This window comes from Lissotriton helveticus, chromosome 10 (genome assembly GCF_964261635.1).
Source record: "Lissotriton helveticus chromosome 10, aLisHel1.1, whole genome shotgun sequence".
NCBI lineage: Eukaryota > Metazoa > Chordata > Amphibia > Caudata > Salamandridae > Lissotriton > Lissotriton helveticus.
Genome location: NC_136071.1, coordinates 853888883 through 853907245, shown reverse-complemented (window position 1 = coordinate 853907245; position 18363 = coordinate 853888883). Strand labels below are relative to the sequence as shown.

At 43.1% G+C, this 18363-nt stretch overlaps 1 pseudogene; it reads left to right on the top strand.

The window, feature by feature from the left end:
• The first annotated feature begins 3143 nt into the window (after positions 1 to 3143).
• LOC144785516 (small ribosomal subunit protein uS4 pseudogene) lies at positions 3144 to 3734 on the top strand (annotated as a pseudogene).
• The last annotated feature ends 14629 nt before the right edge of the window (positions 3735 to 18363 follow it).

Here is an 18363-nt window from a genome sequence, read left to right as displayed (position 1 = left end):
GCCCTGGGCACCGCACCCAAGCCAACCGACCACGCACGCAACCTGGGCTTCATCCTGGACCCCTCCCTCTCGATGACCAGACAAGTCAACGCCGTCTCCTCATCGCGATTCAACACCCTGCGTATGCTTCGCAAGATCTTCCGCTGGATCCCGACCGAGACCAGGAAGACTGTCACCCAGGCACTCGTCACCAGCCGACTGGACTACGGAAACTCCCTCTACGCCGGAACCACAGCCAAGCTACAGAAAAGACTCCAGCGCATCCAGAACGCCTCCGCCCGACTCATCCTGGATGTCCCCCGACGCAGCCACATCTCCAGCCACCTGAGGAACCTGCACTGGCTCCCCGTCGACAAGAGGATCACGTTCCGGCTCCTCACCCACGCACACAAGTCTCTCCACGACCTGGGCCCCAAGTACCTCAACGACCGCCTGACCTTCTACACGCCCACCCGCCAGCTACGGTCCACCAGCCTCGCCCTCGCAGCCGTACCACGCATCCGAAGAGCCACCGCCGGAGGAAGATCCTTTTCTTACCTGGCTGCCAAGACTTGGAACTCCCTCCCCATCCACTTTCGGCTGACCCAGGACCATCTCGCCTTCAGGAAACAACTCAAGACCTGGCTGTTCGAGCAGTAGCATACCGCCCAAGCGCCTTGAGACCCTCCCAGGTGAGTAGTGCGCTATACAAATGGCATAATTGATTGATTGATTGAATGTAACCAAAAGTAGGGAAATTTGTTGAACTTTGGAGGGGTCAGATTTACTGTTCCCACTCCAGCGTTAGCAACAAAAGGGAAATTGTAGGACTATGGAGGGACCTGATTTACTACTACCACTTCAATTTAAGAAAAACAATGGACAGTGTTGGACTTTGGAGGTGTTAGATTTACTTTTCCCATTACAATCTGAACAAAAGTAGATAAAGTGTAGGACTTTGGAGTGGTCATGTTAATTATTCCCACTACAGTCTAAACAGCAGCAGGGAAAGTGTTGGTCTTTGGAGGGGTCAGATTTACTAATCCCACTCCAATCTAAGTAAAGGTAGGTAAAGTGTAGGACTTTGAAGGGGCTTGATTTACTATTATTGCTCCAGTATCAGGGACATCATAACAATTTTGGGGGCTCGGACCAAACATAATTTGGGCCCCCCTGCTCAAGAACTCTGAATTAGTCAGCCATTTTCAGCTCATTCAAGCCCTCAGCAACACTGGTCTGATCTTTGACAACCTTCTTCATTAACCCCTAAACTTTTAAAGGGACCCCAATCTTTCAGGGGGCCCCCATTCAGTGCAAAGCCTTTGATTAATTACGAGATATTGAAGACCTGGGAACCCCTTTTCATATTGTGGAGGGGGGACACCATTCTTGCATTATGCCACTGTCTGGATTTGTCCTGAAAGCTTTAGGATGGGCCCCCTAGAAAAGTGGAGGTTCAGGGCCAGAGCTCACATTGCCCATGCCTTAAAATATCTCTGTAGTCTGTCCAATATAAGCAAAAGTAGGGAATGTGTTGGAGTGTCCTGATGGAGGTATAAAGGAGAATGAATTCAATGAAATCAGTAAGATGTCTTATTGGACTAATACTTTCATTCAAGAGATCCATGCATAAACTGAAGATCCCAGCTTTGAATAACTGCAGATCCACTCAGCCTTTCATGCTTTTGAAGTTGAAATGAGTGCCATTGTGTTAGGTAATAGTAACCTCACAAGGTATTATAGATGTATTTGCTCAACTCAGCTGCCTATCCTAATGGGTATTGCAATTGTATGTTCGTTCTTTGGTGCTAGATGTGTTTTCTTCACAGGGACAGTTAATTGGCCTCGTTTGTGATGTTGTGTTATGCTGTTTTGCAATCTAACCCTTCTCAGAATCATTTGTCAAACAGTTATGACCAGCCAGCGGCGTAGCAAGGGGGTGGTGGTGAGGGGGAGGGGATGGTCCGCCTGGGGCGCCCCGAGTTTTGGTGGCGGCGACCTCCTCCCGCTCTTACATGCCGTCTCAGACGGCAATCACCAGCCCCTCGCTCTACAATTCAGCGGTAGCGGGCGGCAATAAGTGGAATCTCACCAGTACCCCTCCCTCTTCAATGCGTCTGCCGCAGGGTGGCGAATGCAGGTCACTCTGCTGAGTACATGGTACACACTATTTGCCAAAGTATTGCATTGGCAATTTCCAATAGCAAACTGCTTGTGGTACATTTGAGTGCAAAATAAAAAACAAATGCTGAGATGAAGTTTAAGTATGTTTATTTAGTCTTAGTTTCAGGATGGTAAATCCATGTAGAGCAGCCCCACCAGGAGCAGCCTGCCCGCTGCTCAGCCTACACTCCAACTGTCACACCTCACCTCTCAGGCACCCAAACATTCCATTCATCATCATCACTCCAACATCACACTCAGAACACTCACACTGGCTGAACAGCTAAGGGCAAAGCAACAGGATAAATACATATACTGGATACTGCAACCACACTTGGGGCCCGATTCACAAAGGGCCACCGCACTCGTGGCCGAGGCCTCCTGAATGGCAGTTACCCATTGCAGGGCCTCTGCCACCAGTGCAGAGGCCCTTTGTAAATCGGGCCCAGAACTCTGAGCCAAAAGTAGCCGAATTTCATTCCAATGCCAATTCACAAGCAATTTAATTTCAATAACCAAGATTCTTTGACAAATTTATACAAATCTATTGTTTTGCTTTCTTTTTGTTTTCGCTTAATTTTGATTACCTTGAAAAGCTGGCTGCAAGATTCTTAAATGCAAGCTTTGTGGTGAATGTACAAATAAATTAACTGTCTGCGCCTTAGAAAATAAACTGAATTAATTCAAAGCACTTCAACTTCTCATCAGTGGTTTGTAAACACTATATAAATGCAATTTACTTTACAATTTTGATTAAATGGCAATCAATGTGTGCAAGGGCATGTGATCATCATTTAAAAAAAAGAAAGAAACGCCAAGCCTGTTGTTGGCATTATCCCATTCATTATATGTGATAAACACTGTTCAGCACTATGTCCATCCATACAGACACTAGGAGAAAAAGGGGTTTGGCCTTTGTTCAGTAGAAAAAGAGACTGGGCTACTAGAAATTCGTAACAAGAGAAGGTGCCCTACTGGAATGAACAAAATAATTGATTGTGATGCCTGTTGCCAGAAGCTGGGTGTGTCGGAAGACCTATGTGACTCCCCGCCGTCCATTCGAGAATTCTCGCTTGGACCAGGAGTTGAAACTTATAGGTGAATATGGTATTCGTAATAAGCGTGAAGTGTGGAGGGTGAAATTCACACTTACCAAAATCCACAAAGCGGCCAGAGAGTTGCCGACACTGGCCGAAAAGGATGCCAAGTGTCTTTTTGAAGGTAACGCTCTGCTGAGAAGGCTGGTGCGTATCGGTCTACTGGATGAAGGCAAGATGAAGTTGGATTACATCCTGGGTCTGAAAATTGAGAATTTTTTCGAACGATGCCCGCAGATGCAAGTCTTCAAGCTTGGCCTTGCAAAGTCAAATTACCATGCACGTGTACTCATTCGCCAGCGTCACATCTGTGTCCGTAAACAGGTAGTGAACATCCCTTCATTCATCGGGCGCCGGAAGCACATTAAGTTCTCTCTGCGCTCACCGTACAGAGGTGGTCGCCCTGGTCGTGTCAAGCGAAAGAATGCCAAGAAGGGACAAGGTGGTGGTGGTGGTGGTGGTGGTGGCGGTGCTGATGAAGAGGAGGAAGATTAAACCATCTACTCCCTCTACTTAGAGGGCATTCAGGAGTGTAAAGAAATAAAACTGGCTTTGGATTAAAAAAAACAACAACAAAAATGGTGCACCTGAATGACCCGTCTCTGACAAATAAATTGCCCAAGTAATTTACAACTTTAAAAAAAAAAGAATTCAGTTTTGTATTATCTTGTCAGACAATACTTTGGAGCACATTGTAAATTAATGACTTATTTTTCCATGCATCAGACACCATCCATACATACACTGCATCTCTTCATGAGAGCCATGTTCCTGCCATTCGTTGAGGAGCCCGATTAAATTATATGAAGACATGCACGATTCTGCACAAACAAATGGTGATTGGCTATATACTGGTTTAGCATAAGGAAATAGTAGGAAGTGCTGCTATAAAACTGTGCTACTAGTTGTCAATTGAAACACTTGAACATATGACAACTGTTCCTTACCAGCAAAAGGAGCTTTTTGTTGCCAAATGGACCCCACAGTAATGGGGTAATATTTCAAATATTCCACAACAACATAAAGGCCAATACTGCGACCAAAACACGGTCAGCCACATTTTGCAACTTAATACCAGGTTGAAGAAGCACAATGGACAATCACTTGCAGTTCTGCAATGCATAGGAACATTGCTCTTTCCTTCAGTATAAACACAAGATGCAGATCCTGAACTTCACAAATTCATAAGTAGAAAATGTATGTGTTGCTGCATTATTCTCACACACTTTGCAACACTTCATGCTGATGCTCTGCACCCCAATGTGTGCAGCATTGTTTCTGAACGTAACACAGCTCAACCAACATCTCACCAACAGGAAATACTACATCCAAAACTCTGCCATCCTCAGACTTCAAAAGAATACACAGAAACTGAAAACAAGAGTGCTTCCAAGCCTCATCAGGGCAATATAACGTGAAAGAAAAGCCACCATAAAATCCACTGCAAAGTGATACACTGACCCTTAGAAGCCCCATATTATCCTGGACAGTTGCACCTCATTTCAGTCCACACTGGTTTCTATAGCCCCTAGCAGCGTCTTCACAAACAACTGTCGTCCTGCAGCCCCTCCCTCCAAGGCCGGCTTTAGATCTGGGGCAACAATCTTTTTTAGTGCCCCCCTGTATGATCTCCTCCTCGGATTCCCTCACTACTACCCGGTAAAAGTGCCTCTCATCTCCCCATAGCCCCTCTCTCAAATACATTTAGTTTGTTTTAAAGCGCTAGTAAAGGCTGGCTTTACTAATCCACTGCAGCAGGTGCTTTTAAATCATTGTATCTTATTGTTAAACATAGCGCCCCCCTGCGGTTAGTGCCCCCCCTTCCAGGTTCGCACCCAGTGCAACCTCACCAGTCTCACTGCCCTCAAGCCGGCCCTGTCTCCCTCAAACAGCAGCTCACTGCTATGCAAGGGGTGAGTTTTGCCACAGTGCCTGGCTACTTGTTCAAGTTTGTGACTACCATGCCACTCCTGATGGTCGCAAACGAGAAAAAACAGCGTTGGAAGGCCCACCCTGAGTACAGCTCACCTACAAAGCTACTCAGCCAGTGGCCTTGTGCTGCATAAGGAATTTCAAACAGCAGCGCTGACTGAGGCTTAGCCATTGTTATGTTATGTGTATTTCTGTAGCTCACAACTCACACAGGAAGGTATCCTAGTGCGGAAGCAGGACTAGATGAGCCAATACAGGGAACTCAAGGTTCCTAAATGAGGCAGAGAAACCGGAGGTGGATGGAAAAGGACATCCACTGATTTACAGAGTATGTACCAGTATGGCCCACTTCTACCTGACATCCAGCCAGTGCTTAATTTGAGCCGGTGGTTTCCGGTGCTCAGCACCGGCACTTAATCATCACATGGGGGCTTTTCAAGAGCACCAGTTAAAGACACATTAATATATGGGGAGATTAAGTGATTTGCCCAGAATCACAGGATGTTGAACTGATCCAAGATTCGAACCTGGTTCCCCAGCGCTGACATTGGCAGCTCTGGCCGTTACACCACATCCTCTCTCCACTTTCTTGGTTAGTAGTTGGTTCTGTTTTAGGCGGTACTAACAGGAGAAATGGGCTGGTGCAAGCTGCCTCTTGACGAGAGACCCAACATATATTCCTTTACAAATTAACCACTGCATCTAGTATGTCTCTGCATCTACTGAACGAAGACAAAACAAGCCTGAATGCTCAGATAACTCTTGTGTGGCCTTTCTTCTCATAACTGAGAATGATAAAGAGCAGTACCTCTCGGTAATCCCCCATTTTGTGCAAAGCTCAGAGTGCACACACACCCTGCTCCACTACAGGTCCAGTTATGATTAGATCTCCTAGTTTATGACTTTTATTTTTTTGACATTTCCATCTATCTTTGTCCAAATGTATTTTTTACTAATCATATCTATAGCCATATTAATTTGGGGTTTTGTGAAAAACTGAAGCTGAAACAAGTATATTTCCACATTTGTTTAACCTATAAATGTGCACTCATGCGCTTTCCAGGTTTCAATTATATAAGCACTCACAAATGATAAATCCATTAACTTATAAGAAACATGCAGATTTTGTGCATATCTACTGCTATTTAATCATCTTTACAAAAATTCCTTTCTTTTTTAAACTCCTTACCTGTCCCCACAGCTATTGGCCTGGCAGTCATGACCAATAGCATTTAGAATCACTCAAAATCAGCCCGTTTTCCGTTTTTATCCACATTTAAAAATAAATACAGACAGGAAAATAAATGTTTTTTTGTCTGCATTTGTCTACAGAAATCAGTAAAAACGGTAAACAGGGAGCCTTAGTTGTGTTGTGCCCAGTAGCACATTTGCCCTGTCCTCACACACTCTTGGACAAGGCCTGTTCTTTTAAACAGCACAAATCTCTTGATTCCATAGACTGATGGGGCATGATTCTACAGACGCACCGGAAGTTACCCTCTTAATAAAAGTTGTTATCACTGAATTGGAAAGGAAGAAGCCTTCTTGGCTGCACTAGTGTAACAGCCCAGAACTGCAAACATTGGATCCTTTCTCAACCCTCCATCCTTTGCCAATTCCTAATAAACTTACAATCTTATAATGCGATGAATTACCCTCGTTTGAACGAAGCTTAAACCATCAAATGATGTTTACATGACAGGGGTCACACCCAAACTGTTTGCAACAATCTAAGTTGTATTTCAAGGCCTCCCCACAAGCGTTCATACCTTAGACGGTAAAAACCCTGGCGAGAAAGAGCAAGAAAATAAAATGTCTTTGTTGCGGTCCCTGGAAAACGGCTACCCCCTCTGACCGAGGAAGGGAATGTTTCTATCCCACTTGTAATAAGAGACACTCCCTCTTTCATCTACACTCGGGCTCGATTACAGTTGACCCTGTGTTTACCGGAGGAACCTTAAGCCAGTTGTATAACCTGTGTAATCCCTTTAAACACAAAGGCTGGCACCTCTAATCTCCTGTGGCCTCAGGGGAACAGTAATACCTGCCCATTGTCAGGGAAACCCTTCGGATTACATGTACTTTTCCACTTTGCTTTACTACACGCTGGCCGTGTCCATGGCACTTAGAACAAATAATGATTTCCTATTCACAGGTCGAGTCGTATAGTTGTTCAACTATATTCTGTACATAAACATTAATGTCTACAATATTCATATTCACTTGTATTCTCCCGAGACGTATGGCTATAACTTGTAGATGCACATATGTATTTTCATGAAAGGCTCAAAAAGCTACCTATTTGGTTGCAAAAGTTTGAAAGCAAATTGTTAATTAGGGGTTGTTACAAGGAGCCGGAGGGGGGTATATTATCAAGCACAGGCGATAAAATTATCGCCGCTTTATCGGCAGGAAACTGCCGCTAAAGCGGCGAAAATGGACTTGATAATAGGCCCTTGTGAATTCCCACAGCAGCCCAGGTTCTGGTATTAACCTGGACTGGTACATAAAGTGCTACGGGTATGGGTGCCCACTTTCTGCCCTCCCAGGGTACTTTGGTATTAGAGAAAGGGATGCCAGTCCCTTCTGAAATACAGATCACGCTGGAGCCTATGCGACAGTGGTGCAATTACAAGGGCGCATTCCCTCATTTAAATGGGGCACGCCCCCATGCATATGAGGGAACACTTTGCTCCTTTACCTGCACCATATTATTGCCTTGCGTGTAAAGGCAAGGGAGCTGTTAGGAGGCTCACTGTTTGTGTGCCCCAAAGCAGTGGCACATAGTGTTCACCAGAGGGCGCCCCTTGATCGGGAGGAAAAAGGGGTGCCCAGGGATCCCCCAGGAACCCTTGTGCAGACAGGTGTAGTCGCTGAATGCACCCACCTTCATGGGGGTCTCTGCCGTCCTTTCAAAAGCAAGGTGTGTTGCTGCTTGCGCAGTGAAAGGTGGACCTCCTTCTTCAAACAGGTAGCCTGCCTTTCACTGATGCCCTGCCCTATGGCACGCATGAGTACGTGGCTGCACAGGTGTAGCACATTAACTGCAATAGGTTGCATTGAACAGGTCCTCACCCAGCACACCCAGTTAAAGGTGGCTGCCACTTCAGGCACCTGTTTTCGCATGCTGAAGCTCCTTCGGAGAGTGTTCTACTTTCTCCCTCTATCTGTTAGTAAGACCCTGATCCAAGCTCTGTTAGTCAGGCGACTTGACTACTGCGATGCACTTCTGGAAGCTGCAAAGGAGACTCTGTTAAACAGGTTGCAAGTAGTCCAGTACACGGCAGCACAGCTGGCTCTTAATATGCCTCCCAGAACTTCATCTTTGCCGTTACTGAAATGCCTTCACTGGCTCCCCATCCATGATAGAATCAAGTTTAAAATCTGCTGCTTGGTCTATAAAACAATTAATGATAGGGGACCCAGATATCTGGAGGAAAAACTTGTTCACTACTGTCCTAGCAGATCTCTGCGCTCCGAAGAGAAGGCCCTGCTAGTCGTCCCTCGGTTTAATAAACTTCGAACCGGTGGCAAATCTTTGCCTATCTTGCCCCGCATTTTGGGAGGAACCCGCTCCCCCTTGCCTTACGCAAATGCTCTAATCTTCCTAAATTCAGGAAACTATTGAAAACTGATTTTTTTAACAACTGAGTGTCCCACTATCATTTATTTTCTCTGCTGTTAGCAATGAGATACCCCTCAGGGGGTGATTCCAGCGCTCAACAAATTTTTCATTCATTCATTCATTCATTCAAAGGTGTGTGGCAGAATAGACAAGTGCAGTGCACCCCATACATTATAAGAGCCTTGGTGTCTAATGGGAATCAAAATTTGCAGGTAGCTAGGGTCTTGAATGCATTAGGCATTGCTTTAAATTTGATCCTAAAGTCCACTAGGAGCCAGGGGATTGCTTTCAGGACTGGGCTCATGTGAATTAATTTCCAAAAGCTTAAGCAAGATGTACCCTCCTGTTTGGTCAGATTTTCAAAGTAAGATTGCTCCGTAAAAGTCCTTTTAAAGTAATCCAGTCATCCTGTCACGTGGGACATGACAGCTTGATATGATGTTAGGTTTTCAGGAACAGTTAATGGGGATGCATATTGGTATTGCATGCATTTAGAGAAAACAATATTTTAGGATTGTTTATAATTTTGACCCATAAAATGAATTGGCACAAAACCTTGAGAAAAAAAAAGTATGTCTAATTAAATATAACTTTGGAAAGTTGTGTTGATCAAGGGAAAGGAAGTTATAGGAGTGTGGCTCAAGTCCATGTTATGTGGCCAGTGAGGCTGAGCATGATCAAAAGCGGTGACCGAAAGGCCTTGCTGAACTGGGATCAGTGCATGGGTGAAGGTGGCACCCAGTGCACCAATGCAGCCAACAGTGGTGGCTCCTTCACTAAGGCGGAGGAGCGTCGCCCCACTGATGCAAAATAGTGGAAAAAACAACAAACACAATGATAATTACTCGAGGTTATTATCATTGTATTTGTTCCAGCTGCTCAGCTTTGTGGGGCGAGCGGTGCTGCTATGAGAGCAGGGGAGGGGTGGTTTGCCCACTCCAAGTACCCAATGACTGACTGACCTGCCCTCTGGGCCGGTACAAAACAGTCATGCTCACTTCTCATGTTCTCCATGCAGGCTGCATTACAGCCTGCATGGAGAACATGCCCAGGCCCCCATTCCCTGGGTGAGCGTTGATCGTCGGCGCTCAGACCAATCACAATGCTGCATTGCAGTATTGTGATTGGCTTAGGGGAGGGAGGCTGGCTGCTTCCTGTTCCCGCCCGAGAGACTGAGAGGACGTGTGGTGCGGGGAGCGCCAACTAAAAGGTAGGTTTTTTTACTTTTTATTTTTACATCTCATTCTCCCCAACACCCCTCCCCCAACCCACCACTCGGATTTGTGCCGGCCACTACTGGCAGCCAAGGATTCTGCACATTGGGCACTGGTTTGGGTCAATGGCACAGAACATGCCTGAAGGTCATTTCTTCTGTAGTACTTTCAAGCTACAGCTAATGGTCATGCTGCACAATTGAAATTGTGTGATAAAAACTGCACATCAGGCAGGGTAAGAGCTCAGGCCAGGGGACCAGAACCTGCTCAGCATGGCCTTCGGATTCTAGGGACAGGCATGTCTGTGGGCAGCCTACTTGCCCTTAGATTCATGCAACAAAGTCCCGCGCACACAGATTTAAGTTTCAACAAGTATAGTACTCATATATGTAATTTACGAAAACAATAATCCAACGTCGATTCTTTAAATTTTGATGTGTCACTCCTTTTATTAGATGTTCACACCAATAGAAATTCACAGCCAGCCGACACGTGTTTCGTTATAGGTCAATACAATCATAGACACTATAACTCTTCAGGGCTGGAAAAATACAAAAAATGAATGGCCTATAGTGAGTATGCCACAACAATAATATGTTACAAAAACCAAAATTGAATGTGCCCATTCTCTACATTCCAAAGCATAACACCCGTCATAAGGAACCCAAAAAAGGTGGTTGTATCAGGTTAATACAAACAGAAAGAGTAGCAATCAACTACTAAGGTCGCAATTACAAGCATTGACGCTCTTTATGGAAAACGGATAATCATTTTATGTCAATTACTCCAAAAAGGTATAAGTTATTATAAATATAATATTAAGTGGACAGACACCCGTGAAAACAATTCACACAAAAATTATAAAAAACATACTAGTATTCGTAATGTTTAAGTCCAAATCTGTCAGCAGAATTCATAGTATAGTTAGAAACACATGTCTGAGTACGTTCCGAGAATATACGAATAAAAAGATCCAAGGCTATATAATGCTCTCATTGCAAATGAGGGCGTGATATCAGAAAACCGCATGCAACTCCCATCAGTGTGATGCATAATACAAGAGTATTTACAACGATACCTCAATGGCTGAATCTTTATCTTTTAAGGGCTGTTTAGGTAAAGATAAGTAAAAGAGAAAGAGGAAGGAAAGCGCAAATTTTGGTTGGTAAAGTTTGTCAGGAAAACAATACGTGACTCTCATTGCGGATGTCCGTATAAAGTAAAAGTAGCTCACCCCAAGTCCGGTGATAATTCCAACCCGGCAGGGTAACCAATATTATCGTGAAGTCGACAAAACGATGCTGTCAAGATATAATTTAATAATCCACATTTAAGGATGTAGCCACAGATAGAACCTAATGGCACGGTAAACAATTTCACCAAACACTGAATCTCACTAAAACTCACAATGCAATATAAGCATTTCCACTTCAAATTATCAAAAGGTCGAATAATTAGTCCCACAAAGTATTCGAAGTCCATAAATTTAACACAACCAAGTGTCCATGCAAACGATAAATCTAACCCACACAGCCCAATCTGAACACCTATTAGGATCAATTTTAAACGACCCAAACAGTAAAATCAGTCACACCTTCACTCACGAAGGCAGTCTCTTACCCGTAAGTATCCAATAGTCCTTTATATAGGGGACGCTCAGGTAATGCACGTTAGTGCCATCCAAATAACAATTGTATATGGGTCCAAAATATATACACCGATCAGATTCGTGACGGACTACCACATGGGTACGTGTGGTATCCGGTTTCTATAAGACAAGAAATATGGGAGTAGAATTAGGTTTCCGAATCCCGTTGCGCTACGGAAATTTCAAGTCAATAGTTTACATATAAAGCTTGAAAAGTTGGAAGGGCTGGCGTAATCACCTTGGTACAATCACCCTCGTTGCAACAGGCGTCCCCGACCCGGAAGTAACCCCAACGTGCCCCGGCAGTCCAACTTATACAATCCAAGCGGCAAGCAAAAAGCTAGAGCGTGAACCTCCGTAATGGTTCACAGCAATAGAAAACGGACTTTGTCCCTGCTACGGACACTCCAGGTCCCAATTCTTTAGTCCTACATCGACCCAGGTATGTCCACAGACACCATGCCGAGCATACAAATTGAAGAAATGGTTAACTGAAGTGATAGTTAACTGAAGTGAAAGGAGAGAGGAAAGGAAAGGAAATCAGCAGTTAGATGAACCGCTGTTCATATTAATAGCAAGAGGATCACATTTCCAACAAATATTCGGAAATGAACTCCCATGATATTACATTGGTGAGCGAGAGGAACATGATATGTACGATTGAAAACACAGTCCAATAACAATGCTCATGCGATAATCAGCCACAGTGTATATGTGGCAATAAAACGACAACAAAAAATATATAAAATATAAATCATACAGGCAAGTGGTAAATGCGAGTATTACAACATATACTTGCCTTAATAAAAATGCGCATACTATACGTATTCATTGAAACCAAAGTAAGTGAGGGTGAAGAGTAAGAGCACCACCCACCCTTCAGTCAAAATATACCGAACAAAATATTTAATATATTATCGTTCATACAGAAAGGATAATATTGCAGATAAGTTACAACAAACGGGTGCAGGGTAAACCTTACAGTAGTGTCAACGTATAATCAGAAAATTTATACTAAAATTCTGAGTATAGTGCATCAGTCCCCCAGAAAAAATTGCATCTCCGGGTCGCAATTAAGACCCCGCCCCACCGTATGAAGTCTCATAATCCAGAAAGCTTCTGCACGTCTGAGGCGAAGCTCTCTGTTGCCACCTCTAGTGTCCATAGGGATATGGTCAATTCCAAAAAAGGCAAATTCTTTTTTGGGACCTTGTGCGTGGCAAATACTTGCATGAATTGCCACCGGATATCTAGCATCTTGCTGTAAAAGAGCTCTAACATGTTCCCCAATCCTCTCTTTCAAGCACCTAATGGTGCTACCCACATACTGGAGTCCACATTTACATTCAATAATGTAGATGACGAATTTAGTTAAACAGTTAATGTTCATTCGAATCTCGTAGGTTTTGTTGTCACAACCTTTAAAATTTTTTGTCTTATGTTTAGCCCACCTACACACTCCACAGAAACCACATTTAAAGAAGCCTCTGTTGGGTGAGTTGAGCCATGTGTTAATTTTAGAAGTTCTAGGCACTGTAGGACTAAGTCTATTGCGTAAAGTCCTACCTCTCCTAAATGTAATTTGAGGTTGTTTTGTCACATAATTGGTCAATGTTTTATCAGCTGTAAGGATACTCCAATGTCTCTTGAGACTCCTACGCAGCACATGGCTCAATTCATTGAAGTCAGTGACCATACGTATATTGTCTTTTTTGTCCCCATTAGGAGTAGGTTTAGGTCTTAGAGTATCTTCCCTTTTGACTCTTTTGATTCTCTTTTTGGCTTTATGTAGGATGTCAGGGGAATAACCTCGTTCTACGAAGCGTTGTTTCATATCTTCAAGGCATTCTTGAAATTCTGGCTCATCACTACAATTACGTCTGGCCCTGACAAATTCCCCATATGGTATAGCGCTTATTTGGTGCATAGGGTGTGAACTGTCTGAGTGTAAGATGGAGTTACAGGCAGTACTTTTTCTAAAAAGACGTGTCTTCAATTTGTTGTCATCAGTGTATACTTCTATGTCTAAGAAAGAGATCTGTTTATCACTAGATTCCAGGGTGAATTCCATACCATAAGGGTTGCTGTTCATGTATGTAAGAAATTCCAAAAGTTCACCCTGTGTACCTGCCCAAAGCAAGAGACAGTCATCTATAAATCTCCCCCAATAGATTATTCTGTCAATCCATTCCGCGCCTCTAGTGCCCCATATCCAATCTTTTTCCAGGCAACCCATAAAGAGACAGGCAAAACTAGGGGAAAATTTAGACCCCATAGCCACCCCCTTCGTCTGTTTATACCATTTACCCTCAAACAGAAAAAAATTATTATTGAGGATAATTTGCATCATTCTTATTAGCATTTGGTTATGTAACCACTCAGTGGCTGGTCGGGTATTTAACATTCGTGTAACTGCCTCCACACCCAAATTTATGTTGATGTTAGTATAAAGAGCGACCACATCTAAAGTTACCATAATCATACCAGTGTGCCATTCTACATCTGCAAGGATGCTTAAGATGTGTTTAGAGTCTTGTATGAAACTCGGTAAATTACGTACCAAAGGCCCCAAGAAAACGTCCACGTATTCAGACAGTTTTTCAGTAGGGCCTCCGATACCCGATATAATCGGTCTACCAGGTGGGAAATCTTGGTTTTTATGCACTTTGGGTAAAGTGTATAGGTATGGGTAGGTGGGTCTAAATACCTTCAGGTAAGCTAGTTCGTCATCATCCAATAGACCTTGGGAGTGCCACTCAACCAAGTGTTTATTGATCAGAAGTCCCAATTGGCCAATAGGGTTATGGGTCAATGGTTCATAACAGTTAGTGTCAGAAAGTTGTGTAAGGATTTCATTAGTATAATCAATTTTATTCATTATCACAACATTTCCTCCCTTGTCTGCCTCCCTTATCAAAATGGTTTGGTCTTCATTGAGGTCCTTTAAAGCCAATCTTTCCCCTTTGGTGAGATTATCACTAAACAATTGCCCTCTATGTTTGTGAGTGGTTTTAAAGTCCCAATCGTCCAAGTCCTGTAGGACCCGTTTGTAGAAAGTGTCAACAGAATTCCCACCAGGGAGAGTGGGAGAGTGGGAATCCCAAAATTAATAAACCAGTGTCAAGTACAAACATGAGTAATGTGTCTGATGTACCGAGTATTCAGGAAATACAAGCGACACGATTGTTATTATCTATAACCGAGATGGAGGATGCTCCTTTGACTATGACCCAATTATTGGAAGATCTTGATATAGACACCAGCTGCCCTATTTCTAGTGGTTTGAAGAACAAATCTAAATGGACTCCCACTCTCCCTGGTGGGAATTCTGTTGACACTTTCTACAAACGGGTCCTACAGGACTTGGACGATTGGGACTTTAAAACCACTCACAAACATAGAGGGCAATTGTTTAGTGATAATCTCACCAAAGGGGAAAGATTGGCTTTAAAGGACCTCAATGAAGACCAAACCATTTTGATAAGGGAGGCAGACAAGGGAGGAAATGTTGTGATAATGAATAAAATTGATTATACTAATGAAATCCTTACACAACTTTCTGACACTAACTGTTATGAACCATTGACCCATAACCCTATTGGCCAATTGGGACTTCTGATCAATAAACACTTGGTTGAGTGGCACTCCCAAGGTCTATTGGATGATGACGAACTAGCTTACCTGAAGGTATTTAGACCCACCTACCCATACCTATACACTTTACCCAAAGTGCATAAAAACCAAGATTTCCCACCTGGTAGACCGATTATATCGGGTATCGGAGGCCCTACTGAAAAACTGTCTGAATACGTGGACGTTTTCTTGGGGCCTTTGGTACGTAATTTACCGAGTTTCATACAAGACTCTAAACACATCTTAAGCATCCTTGCAGATGTAGAATGGCACACTGGTATGATTATGGTAACTTTAGATGTGGTCGCTCTTTATACTAACATCAACATAAATTTGGGTGTGGAGGCAGTTACACGAATGTTAAATACCCGACCAGCCACTGAGTGGTTACATAACCAAATGCTAATAAGAATGATGCAAATTATCCTCAATAATAATTTTTTTCTGTTTGAGGGTAAATGGTATAAACAGACGAAGGGGGTGGCTATGGGGTCTAAATTTTCCCCTAGTTTTGCCTGTCTCTTTATGGGTTGCCTGGAAAAAGATTGGATATGGGGCACTAGAGGCGCGGAATGGATTGACAGAATAATCTATTGGGGGAGATTTATAGATGACTGTCTCTTGCTTTGGGCAGGTACACAGGGTGAACTTTTGGAATTTCTTACATACATGAACAGCAACCCTTATGGTATGGAATTCACCCTGGAATCTAGTGATAAACAGATCTCTTTCTTAGACATAGAAGTATACACTGATGACAACAAATTGAAGACACGTCTTTTTAGAAAAAGTACTGCCTGTAACTCCATCTTACACTCAGACAGTTCACACCCTATGCACCAAATAAGCGCTATACCATATGGGGAATTTGTCAGGGCCAGACGTAATTGTAGTGATGAGCCAGAATTTCAAGAATGCCTTGAAGATATGAAACAACGCTTCGTAGAACGAGGTTATTCCCCTGACATCCTACATAAAGCCAAAAAGAGAATCAAAAGAGTCAAAAGGGAAGATACTCTAAGACCTAAACCTACTCCTAATGGGGACAAAAAAGACAATATACGTATGGTCACTGACTTCAATGAATTGAGCCATGTGCTGCGTAGGAGTCTCAAGAGACATTGGAGTATCCTTACAGCTGATAAAACATTGACCAATTATGTGACAAAACAACCTCAAATTACATTTAGGAGAGGTAGGACTTTACGCAATAGACTTAGTCCTACAGTGCCTAGAACTTCTAAAATTAACACATGGCTCAACTCACCCAACAGAGGCTTCTTTAAATGTGGTTTCTGTGGAGTGTGTAGGTGGGCTAAACATAAGACAAAAAATTTTAAAGGTTGTGACAACAAAACCTACGAGATTCGAATGAACATTAACTGTTTAACTAAATTCGTCATCTACATTATTGAATGTAAATGTGGACTCCAGTATGTGGGTAGCACCATTAGGTGCTTGAAAGAGAGGATTGGGGAACATGTTAGAGCTCTTTTACAGCAAGATGCTAGATATCCGGTGGCAATTCATGCAAGTATTTGCCACGCACAAGGTCCCAAAAAAGAATTTGCCTTTTTTGGAATTGACCATATCCCTATGGACACTAGAGGTGGCAACAGAGAGCTTCGCCTCAGACGTGCAGAAGCTTTCTGGATTATGAGACTTCATACGGTGGGGCGGGGTCTTAATTGAGACCCGGAGATGCAATTTTTTCTGGGGGACTGATGCACTATACTCAGAATTTTAGTATAAATTTTCTGATTATACGTTGACACTACTGTAAGGTTTACCCTGCACCCGTTTGTTGTAACTTATCTGCAATATTATCCTTTCTGTATGAACGATAATATATTAAATATTTTGTTCGGTATATTTTGACTGAAGGGTGGGTGGTGCTCTTACTCTTCACCCTCACTTACTTTGGTTTCAATGAATACGTATAGTATGCGCATTTTTATTAAGGCAAGTATATGTTGTAATACTCGCATTTACCACTTGCCTGTATGATTTATATTTTATATATTTTTTGTTGTCGTTTTATTGCCACATATACACTGTGGCTGATTATCGCATGAGCATTGTTATTGGACTGTGTTTTCAATCGTACATATCATGTTCCTCTCGCTCACCAATGTAATATCATGGGAGTTCATTTCCGAATATTTGTTGGAAATGTGATCCTCTTGCTATTAATATGAACAGCGGTTCATCTAACTGCTGATTTCCTTTCCTTTCCTCTCTCCTTTCACTTCAGTTAACTATCACTTCAGTTAACCATTTCTTCAATTTGTATGCTCGGCATGGTGTCTGTGGACATACCTGGGTCGATGTAGGACTAAAGAATTGGGACCTGGAGTGTCCGTAGCAGGGACAAAGTCCGTTTTCTATTGCTGTGAACCATTACGGAGGTTCACGCTCTAGCTTTTTGCTTGCCGCTTGGATTGTATAAGTTGGACTGCCGGGGCACGTTGGGGTTACTTCCGGGTCGGGGACGCCTGTTGCAACGAGGGTGATTGTACCAAGGTGATTACGCCAGCCCTTCCAACTTTTCAAGCTTTATATGTAAACTATTGACTTGAAATTTCCGTAGCGCAACGGGATTCGGAAACCTAATTCTACTCCCATATTTCTTGTCTTATAGAAACCGGATACCACACGTACCCATGTGGTAGTCCGTCACGAATCTGATCGGTGTATATATTTTGGACCCATATACAATTGTTATTTGGATGGCACTAACGTGCATTACCTGAGCGTCCCCTATATAAAGGACTATTGGATACTTACGGGTAAGAGACTGCCTTCGTGAGTGAAGGTGTGACTGATTTTACTGTTTGGGTCGTTTAAAATTGATCCTAATAGGTGTTCAGATTGGGCTGTGTGGGTTAGATTTATCGTTTGCATGGACACTTGGTTGTGTTAAATTTATGGACTTCGAATACTTTGTGGGACTAATTATTCGACCTTTTGATAATTTGAAGTGGAAATGCTTATATTGCATTGTGAGTTTTAGTGAGATTCAGTGTTTGGTGAAATTGTTTACCGTGCCATTAGGTTCTATCTGTGGCTACA